Below are 11,721 nucleotides of genomic sequence, written 5' to 3' on the forward strand. Positions count from 1 at the left end.
GATATTTTATGGAACAAAAGGTAAAATTTTCTAAAATTTATCAAAAGTTACAGTCTATCTATTTTTAGACCAGAGCAAATTATTGCGCTGGTGTGAACAAAACGAGAATTATTCGGAGCCTGATTTTCATAATAATTTAGCCTTATATTATTATTTCTGCAACTGTTAGATTTTATGTAAACATATTTTCAATACTGAAAGTGTATTGCCTACAACTCAAACTACAAAATTGGGAGACCTATATTGTGCGTAAATTATTCCGGTCCCTAACGGAAATCACTAGCAACTTGTTATTGTTTACGTTTGGGGCACCTAACTTTACTGCTCTATAGAGCAGTAAAGTTAGGTGCCCCAAACGTAAACAAAGGTCGAGAAGCACGTGGCAAACCACATGTTCCTGTCTTGACAGCTCACGTTCCAATGTAAATAATAGAAAAAAATAACCTTTAAAATTTGGCTGTTAGGTGGCAAAAGAAACACATATTCATAAATACTCGATCATGCATCAAATAATGTCTAGATATGGATATTTTATGGAACAAAAGGTAAAATTTTCTAAAATTTATCAAAAGTTACAGTCTATCTATTTTTAGACCAGAGCAAATTACTGCGCTGGTGTGAACAAAACGAGAATTATTCGGAGCCTGATTTTCATAATAATTTAGCCTTATATTATTATTTCTGCAACTGTTATATTTTATGTAAACATATTTTCAATACTGAAAGTGTATTGCCTACAACTCAAACTACAAAATTGGGAGACCTATATTGTGCGTAAATTATTCCGGTCCCTAACGGAAATCACTAGCAACTTGTTATTGTTTACGTTTGGGGCACCTAACTTTACTGCTCTATAGAGCAGTAAAGTTAGGTGCCCCAAACGTAAACAAAGGTCGAGAAGCACGTGGCAAACCACATGTTCCTGTCTTGACAGCTCACGTTCCAATGTAAATAATAGAAAAAAATAACCTTTAAAATTTGGCTGTTAGGTGGCAAAAGAAACACATATTCATAAATACTCGATCATGCATCAAATAATGTCTAGATATGGATATTTTATGGAACAAAAGGTAAAATTTTCTAAAATTTATCAAAAGTTACAGTCTATCTATTTTTAGACCAGAGCAAATTACTGCGCTGGTGTGAACAAAACGAGAATTATTCGGAGCCTGATTTTCATAATAATTTAGCCTTATATTATTATTTCTGCAACTGTTATATTTTATGTAAACATATTTTCAATACTGAAAGTGTATTGCCTACAACTCAAACTACAAAATTGGGAGACCTATATTGTGCGTAAATTATTCCGGTCCCTAACGGAAATCACTAGCAACTTGTTATTGTTTACGTTTGGGGCATCAACTTTACTGTTCTATTAATAGGTAATATGCAACCAACACTCGCAGCTACTTTTAGCTTTTCCCCAGTATATGTATTATAACAATCGTAAAATATTCAAAAGCAGCTGATTTGCTGCTGGGGCCTCTTTTCGCCATAATGAAAAAAATAAATGCTTACAAAAATAAGTCTGTTTATTCTATTCCACCAGAACAATGGCTAAGTCCCAAAACTATCAAACAACAATGAATCACATAAAACACTTATGTCACAAGGAACAAGATCAAAAGAAAATCGGTATTTTGCTCTAAAACAAATTACTGGTTCAGTAGGTTTTAGGAAAAAATCAAAATTGAAGATGGAACACAGTTAACCACTTGTATTACTTTTTCAAACTGGACAGACACATGAACAAGTGATTAAAGTGAAAGTGAAAGTGAAACTGAGGAAGTAATGAAACTGAAACTAGTATTCAAACTGAACCTGAAACTAGAACAAAAAAGAAACTGAAACTAGGACAAAAAAGGAACTGAAACTAGACAAAAAGGAAACTGAAACTAAGATATGAATAAAACTGTCATTAAGACCAACAAACAGAGGAAAAGTGAAATTAAGACAATATTGAAACTGAAACCATTTATACTAAAATAAAGTCACTTCTTATGGTCTTATGGTTATCCCACTTTCTAATAACCTAACTTTAACATTGAAGAGTCAGCATCCCCACCCCTCCCTCTAGTCAGGTACGGGGTGATTGGCATCGATGCCAACTTAAATGTACAGCACGAGAGCATGAAGGTTGGGTAGGAAAGGGGGTTTTGGAAGCATAGTTCACCTTTAGCTAATACCAATGTAATTTTTTTTCAAATTCTATAGGCCTGGATACTATCTATATCTAGTATCTAAAATATTACACATTGAATGATATGAAAATGCAATGTCTGAAAGTGGTAAGGAGTCGGAGTCGAGACTTCTAAAACCGACTCCGACTCCGACTCCGACTCCACCCTCAAACAACCGACTCCTACCGACTCCGACTCCGACTCGCCAGCCCTGGGCTAGACTGTCTGCATTGTCATTTCCTGGTATATTTGAATGTCCCGGTATCCACTGGAGAGATAAGTCTACTCTGTGTGTTGTAAGGAATTCAGGAATTCATCTAGTTGAGATCTTAAACAACTGAAGATTGATGAGAGTTTATCTTAATCTAGAGCTTGGAGAACCGATTTGGAGTCTGTGAAGATGACAGTGTTTTGAAGTTTTGAAGGGTTTAGCTGGAAAACAGAAGAGAGGTGTCGCAGTGAGGCTTCTATTGCAACTGCCTCTGCCTCGTAGTTTGAGCAAGAGCTTCCGCAAGAATTGTGGATTTTATCACAGGTTTTATCTGGGTATTCTACTACAAACCCATACCCATCATTTTTAGTTCCTTTGTGGGCAGATCCATCTGTGTAAACATGTATCCAGTTGTCTGGGTATTCTTGTATTGTCTTCATTGCTAATGTTTGTATATCTGGTTTGTTTTTATTTCTTGTTGTTTCTTCTATGAGGTTAGTCTTTATTTTTGGAAGTTTTAGTTCGGTGTATGGAGGTTTTTGACTGATTAAAATAGATTTTTCTCTTTTTTTTTTCTGGGAGTCTGTGTCTTTCATTCAAGTTGTTAGCAATGTGTAGCAGGGATTTTTGTTTTAATCTTGTTCTCGGTTTCCATTTCTCTGCCAGAATTCTGTTTGGATCGTTTTCCTCTTTTCGTTTGTATCTTTCAACCATTTCAAGCACTGCTGATTCTCTGCGAAGTCCAAGTGGTTCCACATTAGTATGTATTTCACATGCTGCTTTGGGTGTCTATCTCAGGGCACCGGAGATGAAGCGAAGGGCTTGGTTTTATACTCTGTCCAAGGTTTTATGTGTGTTTTTACTACTTACATTTTGGAGGGCTAAATTGTAGTCCATGACGGAACGCACATAGCCTAAATAGAGTTGTCGAAGCGAGTTTTTGTCTGCTCCCCAATTAGCACTGGCTTACCTTACCTTACCCGGGTTCCATCTCTTTCCAGAGGTCGGATGTCATGGCCTTCCATCCTTCACGGTCCATTGCAGCCTCGTTACAGTCTGCCATGCGCCGTCCTGTAGCTTCCTTGATGCCATCTGTCCAGGATTTCCTTTGTCTTCCTCTGCCTCTCTTTCCTTCAATTCTTCCCTCCATTATCCTTTTTTCGAGACTATCATGTCTTCGCATATGTCCAAAATATGACAGCTTTTTGTGCTTCACAGTCAAAAGAAGTTCTTTTTGTTTTTGGCCCATTAGGTCGAGGACTTCGATGTTTGTTTTTCTTGCTGTCCAAGGTATTTTCAGTATTCTCCTGTACGTCCACATCTCAAAAGCTTCAATACGTTGTTCTGTCTGTGCGGTTAGTGTCCACGTTTCACAACCATAAAAGAAAATGGACCACACATAGCATTTGGTGCATCTCATTCGTGTTCTGATGGAGATATTTGTGTTGTTGAGGATTGGCTTTAGTTTCATGAACGCATTTTTGGCCAGCATTATTCGTCTCCTGATCTCTTTGTCAGACTTTGCATCGGATGTTACCAACTGCCCCAAGTACGTGAACTCCTTTACTTGTTCCACTGGACACTCTTCTATTTCTATATCTATTTCTATGGGCTCTTTCTTTTTTGTTATCACCATTGTTTTTGTCTTCTTCGCATTCATGAACAGCCCCTTTTCTTTACTCTCTTCGTTCACTTTTGAAAGTAGCTTCTGTAGGTCTTCCTTACTTTCCGCCAACAGGACAGTATCGTCAGCGTAACGTAGATTGTTGATGTTGTGGCCACCAACCTTCAACCCTTGTGCTGTTTCTACTAGCACTGGCTAGTCGTTTTAGTAACTGGAGTCTCTTTGTGACTTTGATTTTTACATTCTGAGTGTGTTTGTTCAGAGATAGTTGTCTATCTAACTGTATGCCTAAATATGTGGGGTTTTCTCCTTTCGCGAGTCGATGGCCTTGGATGGAGAGTGTTATTTCTTTCTTGGAAACAGGATGGCTCTTAGTAAATGTAGAGTAGACTGTTTTATTGCAATTTACTTTTAACTTCAATTTATCACAGAAGGTGTTTAAGCTTTCTAAATCTTCATTTATTCTATTGGAGGCTATTGGTAGGTGCTTCGTAGTATACCACATAACTAAATAGTCAGCATATAGGGCCTTTTCTGTCTGTAATACTTCTGGTAGATCATTTATAAAAATAAGAAAGAGAGTACAGCTGAGGCAGGATCCTTGTGGGAGACCTTCCTCTAATACTTCTCTGTTTGACAGTCCGTTATTAATTTTTGTTTGGATTGTTCTATTACTTAGAAATTGTTTAATTTAGAAGTAGAGATTTCCATCAATTCCGTAGTCCATCATTTTTTACAATAACCCTTTCCTCCATACTTTGTCATAGGCTTGTTGGAGATATAAAAAAAAACCGCGACTGTATGTTTTCCATCTTGAAAGCCATCAATTATTTTTTGACAATCTAAACAATTGATCTTCTGTTCTTTGCCCTATCCTAAAGCCTGCCTGATATTTATTTAGTAGGCCACATGTCCTCAGCCACCAGTATAATCGGTTATTTACCATTCTCTCAGCGATCTTTCCAACACATGAGGTGAGAGATATTGGTCGGTAACTTTTCGTTTCGTCGGGTGGTTTATCTTTCTTTAAGATTGGAATTATAATTGCATTTTTCCATCCCCTTGGTACTATTCCTGTCTCCCATGTTAGATTTATAAGTTTGAGAAGCATCTGTTTACCTCTCACGCTAAGATGCAAGAGCATTTCATTGTGTATCTTATCTGGTCCAGGGGATTTCCTTAATTTGAGTTTTTTTCATAGCTCTGTAAGTTCTGACATGGTAAAGCCTTCTTTGAACAGATATGAGATAGCTTTTGGGGCCTTTTCTTGATGTTTAAGGTTTTTAATCAATTTTTTTGTCCTTTTCACTTCTTTTTGATGCCTTGTTTACTGAAGCAAAATGTTTGTTGAAGATTATGACTTTTTTTTTGGTCATCTCATCATCATCATCATCATCACTATCATCATCATCATCATCATCATCATCATCATCATCATCATCATCATCATCATCATAAGATAAAGAAATAATTGGCGATAACGAGATTCAAGGCTAAATTCGCACAATCAAGTGCTCTTACATTATTTGTCACTGCCTATATCCAGACATTCTATCATAACTCGAGTCGAGTGAGCTGATATTATGTGTGTTAACATAGCTTTTCAAATACTCGATGGAATCTAAAACAAATACATAACGGACAATTCACCAAATTTGCAAAGCAGAAAATGTAACAAACTATTTATAATTGCGCTATATACATATTATCGAGTTTTTATAATCGGTATTTTTACGCATTTATTGTCAGAATTATCAATCAGTGGACCGTCTCGCATGGCCGTGCCCTAACAATAGGACTGTGTTGGCGGCAGCGGTATGTCGTTTGTGCCTTTCACCGCGATCGAAGGAATCTCAGAAAAAAACTGGTCTGACAGGTTTTGTCACACTGGCTCAAGTCGCTAGGCCTGTCATTATTATTATGGTGTGTGAAAATCTATATTTGTAGCTGGTTCCAAAGGGAAATGTGTAGTGCGCATGGAACGTTTTTAGTTTACTACCGGCCTCACCCATAACAAGAAAATTGAACGTGTGACGAAAAGAACTGACCAAGAGAGGAGTGGAAATTCATTATAACTCCTCTGTGTCGTCACAATTTTCGGAGTATCGTTAGGAAAACAGAACCGTGTGTTTATTTCTTTCTGTATTTAAAATTTAATCTGGTGAGTGCATTAGAGTGTCTAATGTTGTTATATCTGAAATTGAGAAGAAGCAGTCAATACTGATATTGATAAAGTACAGCAGTCCAATATGTGGTCAATAGTGGACACCCTCTATTATTACGTGCCCTAAAAAACCTGTCCAGAGCTGTCTTAATGTTCATACTATTGATGTGATTAGCTTTGGTGAATGTAATTTATGTGCTATTACTAAATAATAAAAAAAACATTGATCATATTGCATAGGGTCCTTGACTACGTGCACATATAGTTGTATAAAAGAAAATCAAATCATTATAATGAATAAGAACAAATAAACTAAAGCAAATAACACAGTAAACGTTAGGTATATTATATAATCTAACATTCCTTGACCCAAAGCTTACAGTATTACTTTCATGTCGCTTTTGGAATAAATCTCTTGGCCTGTATTGTTTATCTCTTAATAATGAGCTCTGAAAAGTAAGATCATTTGACCCTTGTGAAATTCGAATGATTTAATTTTCCTTCTACTTATAATAGTTATATCATTACAACACCATAACACTGAATGGTATTCGTGAAATATGAGAACAAAATTGGAAGAAGTACTATCCATGACATAATCTATATAATACTATAAAGAAACTACTGCTATGCGTTTCATTAATGTCTAATAATAATAACAACAACAACAACAATAAGAATGATGATAATAATAATAATAATAATAATAATAATAATAATAATAATAATAATAATAATAATAATAATAATCACCATCATCATCTTCATTATTATTATTATTATTATTATTATTATTATTATTATATATTATTATTATTATATAATAATAATAATAATAATAATAATAATAATAATAATAATAATAATAATAATAATAATAATAATAATAATAATAATATCATTATCATCAATGTTTAGTGTGATTGTTCCTTTGCGACCTTCCCGTATTTTTTGTTATTCATATTTCCTGTGTAATTCTGACTTACTTGGACTAAATAAATACACACCCGTTTTCTTACTTTATTTCTTTTAGATTTCAATGAGAAACATACCCTTCTTTTATTGTTTTGTTGTTGTTGTTGTTGTTGTTTTTTTTTTTTGTTTTGTTTTTTTTTTGTTGTTTATTTTTTATTTATTATTTTTTTTTTACAAATAAATCATACAGAAAAAAAGTAATATATAATACACAAAAAAGCAACGTAAAATCAATGCATGTCACCCATTAGATACCTTCATATTTTAAACAGCACTGAGTTGTACAGTTCAGTTCATTTTAAACACTTCACATCGCGATCTTCTCTCGTTCATTCATATTGCTGTGTAGTAATAATAAAGTCAATAATATATCTTAAACACGACCAAATGTCACGCATGGTTTGATAACGAATCAGAGCTCTTTTATATTACAATTAAAGGTTTAATTCTAAGGCCAGATGTCAATCACTGTGCATCGTTTCAAACTTTTTTCCCTAACTCGTTGCCATTACTTATCTTAGCAAAACTCACCTCATCAAATCTCTAGGTACGTTGACTCCACGTGGAATCAAAGCAAGAGTTGACAATCACTAACATCCACATACAAACCCTTTCCTAACAGCCCCTAACTTGGTACTATCCTTGAACCTATATCTACTGATAGTACGAAATTGACGTCACTCGGCTCGTTGGTATTGTTTTATAGACAGTCATTTTAATTCTCCCTTAAATTCTATCAATCGGACTCAAAACGATCAACGTTAAACGTCGTTTATACGTTATATCCGGCTGGTCGATGTTGTGAGTATTTTATGTAAACGTATAACATCAGTTGATGTCGACAAGACTTCTCCTCTTCAACCACCACCTCCTCCTCCTCTACTACTACTACTACTACTACTACTACTACTACTACTACTACTACTACTACTACTACTACTACTACTACTACTACTACTACTACTACTACTACTACTACTACTACTACTACTACTACTACTACTACTACTTAATTTATATAATTACCTTCTATAGTCCGTTTTTTTTTTCGTTTTTTTTCCTGGTATTTTATTGTTCTAGAAAGAGCACCACCACCACTACCATTATTCTCCTCCCCCTCCTCCTCCTCATCATCATCATCATCACCATCATCATCATCATCGTCATCATCATCATCATCATCATCATCATCATCATCAGCAGCAGCAGCAGCAGCAGCACCAAAACCGCGCCAACACAACAACCACCGCCATCGTCATTAACACATCCAATAATATTTACATCCCAGAATTTGCCCTAACAAAATTGCTGAATTTAGTTTCTGAAAAGTTGCCAAGTCTGATAACGTCATATTAGATAAGAGTAACACACGCCCTTTCCCCTGCCGACGAGACTACAATACGGAACAAAAGTATGATTATAAAAACTTGTTCCAATCAGATTGGAAGTGTGAAACCAGTCGTCCGGACGACTGGATACATATCATGTGTAATCGATCTTCTGGTTTCAGAGTGATGCATCTGATTTATAGTTTAAATATATGCTGATCGCCAATAAAGGTCATCCATTTTCTATCTTTTACGTCCCGTGACCTTAAGAATACCTGTACGATATCCTGTTTCTAAAATAGTTATGCACCTTATGATTATTTATGTGACCTATTCATTATAAGTCCTCCGAAGGACTGGTTACAAACACACTTCCAAGGATTTTGGAACCGGAAGAGTAGGTGTGGCGTCACAACTTCTCTACACTATTCCATTCACAGCGAATGGGATGCTAAATGATTTCCACTTTGAAAGGATGAGTTATGAATGCAGCTCAATTATATTATACTATTTGAGATCAATACAAAGATTGCTTGGAAGTAAGAAATTTAGATTATTAAAAACATATTTGAACTGAACAAAAATCAGTTAAATCGGTATATCTATTTTGAAACCGACTCGATAAAAATATTTCTTCATATTAACACAGGATTCATAGTTGGTCAGTGCACACATACGCACATGTAAAACTTAGAATCGAACCCAGTCATTGGGAATGGGGAGATGCACTATTAAAAAGAAAAAGAAAACAAAATATTTGAGTTTTACAACTCTCTCAAACCAGCAGCAACGCTTACCATGTAAGACAAGACGCGGCGCCTTATTGATGATATTAACATTTAGTTCGACAGACACCGCTGTTATCGGCCAGGTACTCATTTTAGCACGGAATGCATTGAGAGAATGAGTAAAGAGCCTTTTCCAAAGCGGTACTGGAACCAGGGTCTGAAGACGAGCGTCAGACCACAAAATCATAAAGACGCATATGCCTCATGTAAAGTTGTGCCTTAGTTAAGGCAGTGTAGAACCAAAGTCTTGAACCCCACGTCCCAGTGTCACAATGGCTACGTTAGGAGTGAAAGCTATGTTAGGAGATAACTGCTGTATGTCAGTTCTGTTACATGATGTGATATGCAGTACTTGTCATTGAACTTGACTGCATTTAGACCTATTCAGCTATTGAGTGAGATCGTTTATTGGTGCTAAGCGGTTAAGTAAAATACTCACCACATCCGCCAGCCAGTTATAACATACAAACGCACCATACTATGTGTAACCTTAAACGTTTATAGTCTGATTGATAGGATTTTGTGAGAACTAATAATTAAAATAGCGGTCTGAAAACAAAAACAATGAGCTGAGTGACGTCAATTTCGTTCCTTGTATAAGAGACCATTTAAACCAAATGTTTTATTTTCCCCATATGAACGCTAATGTAGCCGAAACAAGCAGAACGCGTTACTCCCACATCGAGCTGCTCAATGTATCTCGTGTCTTCTACTTCTACTGTCGGGTGTCTGTTTACTTAAACATAAACATCCAATTCTTTTGAAATCATATGCTGTTTCATTTCACTAGGATATAATATAATTTTATATAAAACGGTGCGACATAATATAATAATATAATATATAATAATATAATATAACATAATAATAAATAATATAATATAATATAATATAATATAATATAAATAATATAATATAAATATAATATAATATAATAAGAAGTACTGAAAAAAACAAACTATTCTGTAATTAAAATAATGCTTCTTCTTCTTCTTCTTCTTCTTCTTCTTCTTCTTCTTCTTCTTCTTCTTCTTCTTCTTCTTCTTCTTCTTCTTCTTCTTCTTCTTCTTCTTCTACAACAACTATTACAACAGCAACAACAACAACTACTACTACTACTACTACTACTACCACTACTACTACTACTACTACTACTACTACTACTACTACTACTACTACTACTACTACTACTACTGCCACAGCTACTACCACGTCTTTTCCCTCCTCATCCTCCTTTTCCTCCGTTTACTCCTTATACTCTTCTTCTTATCCATAATCTCCTCCTCCTCCCCCTCCTCTTTCTCCTCTTTCTCCTCCTCCTTCATTGGTAGGGGCTACTATTGAATCATTATCCGACTATCTGTTGAACTTTTCTAACAGCTTTCTGCCCTTGTTGTTTTGATTGACCGTGGTTAACATCAATAATATCGAGAGAAGCACTCAGATGCGATGTGAACATGCACGGGTTTTTAAAAGATTAATTAATATTTATTTATTTATCTATTTCCATATTGTGAGAGATGATCTTTTTCCTCGTGTAAACTCCATCTACGCGGGAATCCTGTGCCAGCTCATGTGTTTGACCTTGACATTTAGTGATCTTATTGCAGGCAATCCTTAGACTGCTCCTGTGGTGTACTCATGGGTCTACTTCCTTTTTTTCTGTGCATACCATGGCCCACCAGTGTTACAGGCACTAAATTATAAATCTAGTTAAATGACCCTTTTTGTTGTGTGCGACCTTTGTTTTTAGGCGCTGAAAAGTAGTGCGGGGCGGTCCTTGGCAAGCTTAAGGACCACGGTCCTACGGTCCCTGGGAAATGAAAACCGCAAGGACCGGTCCTAGGACCGGTCCTTTTCGACATTGAACATTCCTGAGAGACTGTTGGAAGTTTGAACCGTTTTGACCTTTGGGACCGTGGGATCGTTCATTCTTGAACCGTTAAAGACTTGGGACCGCCTTCACGATGAAAACCGTGGTCTACAGGAGTAAAACACACGGAGTAGTCACACTCATTTTAAATTGTAACCTAATTAGAGAAGAGGGGTGATGCCTTCTTTATTTGCTCACCGTACTTCATTGTTACTTCGATAATTTAGCGGGAATAAAATTTGAAATTTATCCCCATTAACGGAGATAATGGAATCGCCCAAGGCGTTGATCGAGTTGTTCGTGGCGTTGATACACACACGCAACTCCTACCCCCCCCCCCTCTCCCCCCCCCCCCCCCACACACACACACATTAGAGGGCAGCGAGCATTGAAGAGTAAGAGAGAGACGTGAAGTTATAATAAGAGGGGGTGGATGCGGTAATAAGTAATAAGTGGGGTCGATGGTGACTTTTCGCCAGATCTAACAAACCCAGCTACCCATTCACTGCTGAGTAGACAGGGATTCAGAAAAAACTCGACTGCACCCGGGATCGATCTCTGGCCCTTTGTGTATA

The 11,721-nt window shown here is 36.2% G+C and overlaps 1 protein-coding gene across 1 annotated transcript in view; it reads left to right on the forward strand.

Moving 5' to 3' along the window:
• The first annotated feature begins 5,846 nt into the window (after positions 1 to 5,846).
• LOC144974982 (LHFPL tetraspan subfamily member 3 protein-like) overlaps positions 5,847 to 11,721 on the forward strand; it is a 23,342-nt gene continuing 17,467 nt past the window's right edge. Inside the window, exon 1 of the mRNA XM_078918568.1 lies at positions 5,847 to 6,179. The gene's annotated coding sequence lies outside the window, so the exon portion shown is untranslated. The remainder of the gene's footprint in view (positions 6,180 to 11,721) is intronic.

Source organism: Berghia stephanieae, chromosome 6 (assembly GCF_034508935.2).
Source record: "Berghia stephanieae isolate SIO BIC M18660-M18661 chromosome 6, UCSD_Bste_1.3, whole genome shotgun sequence".
Classification (NCBI taxonomy): Eukaryota; Metazoa; Mollusca; class Gastropoda; order Nudibranchia; family Aeolidiidae; genus Berghia; species Berghia stephanieae.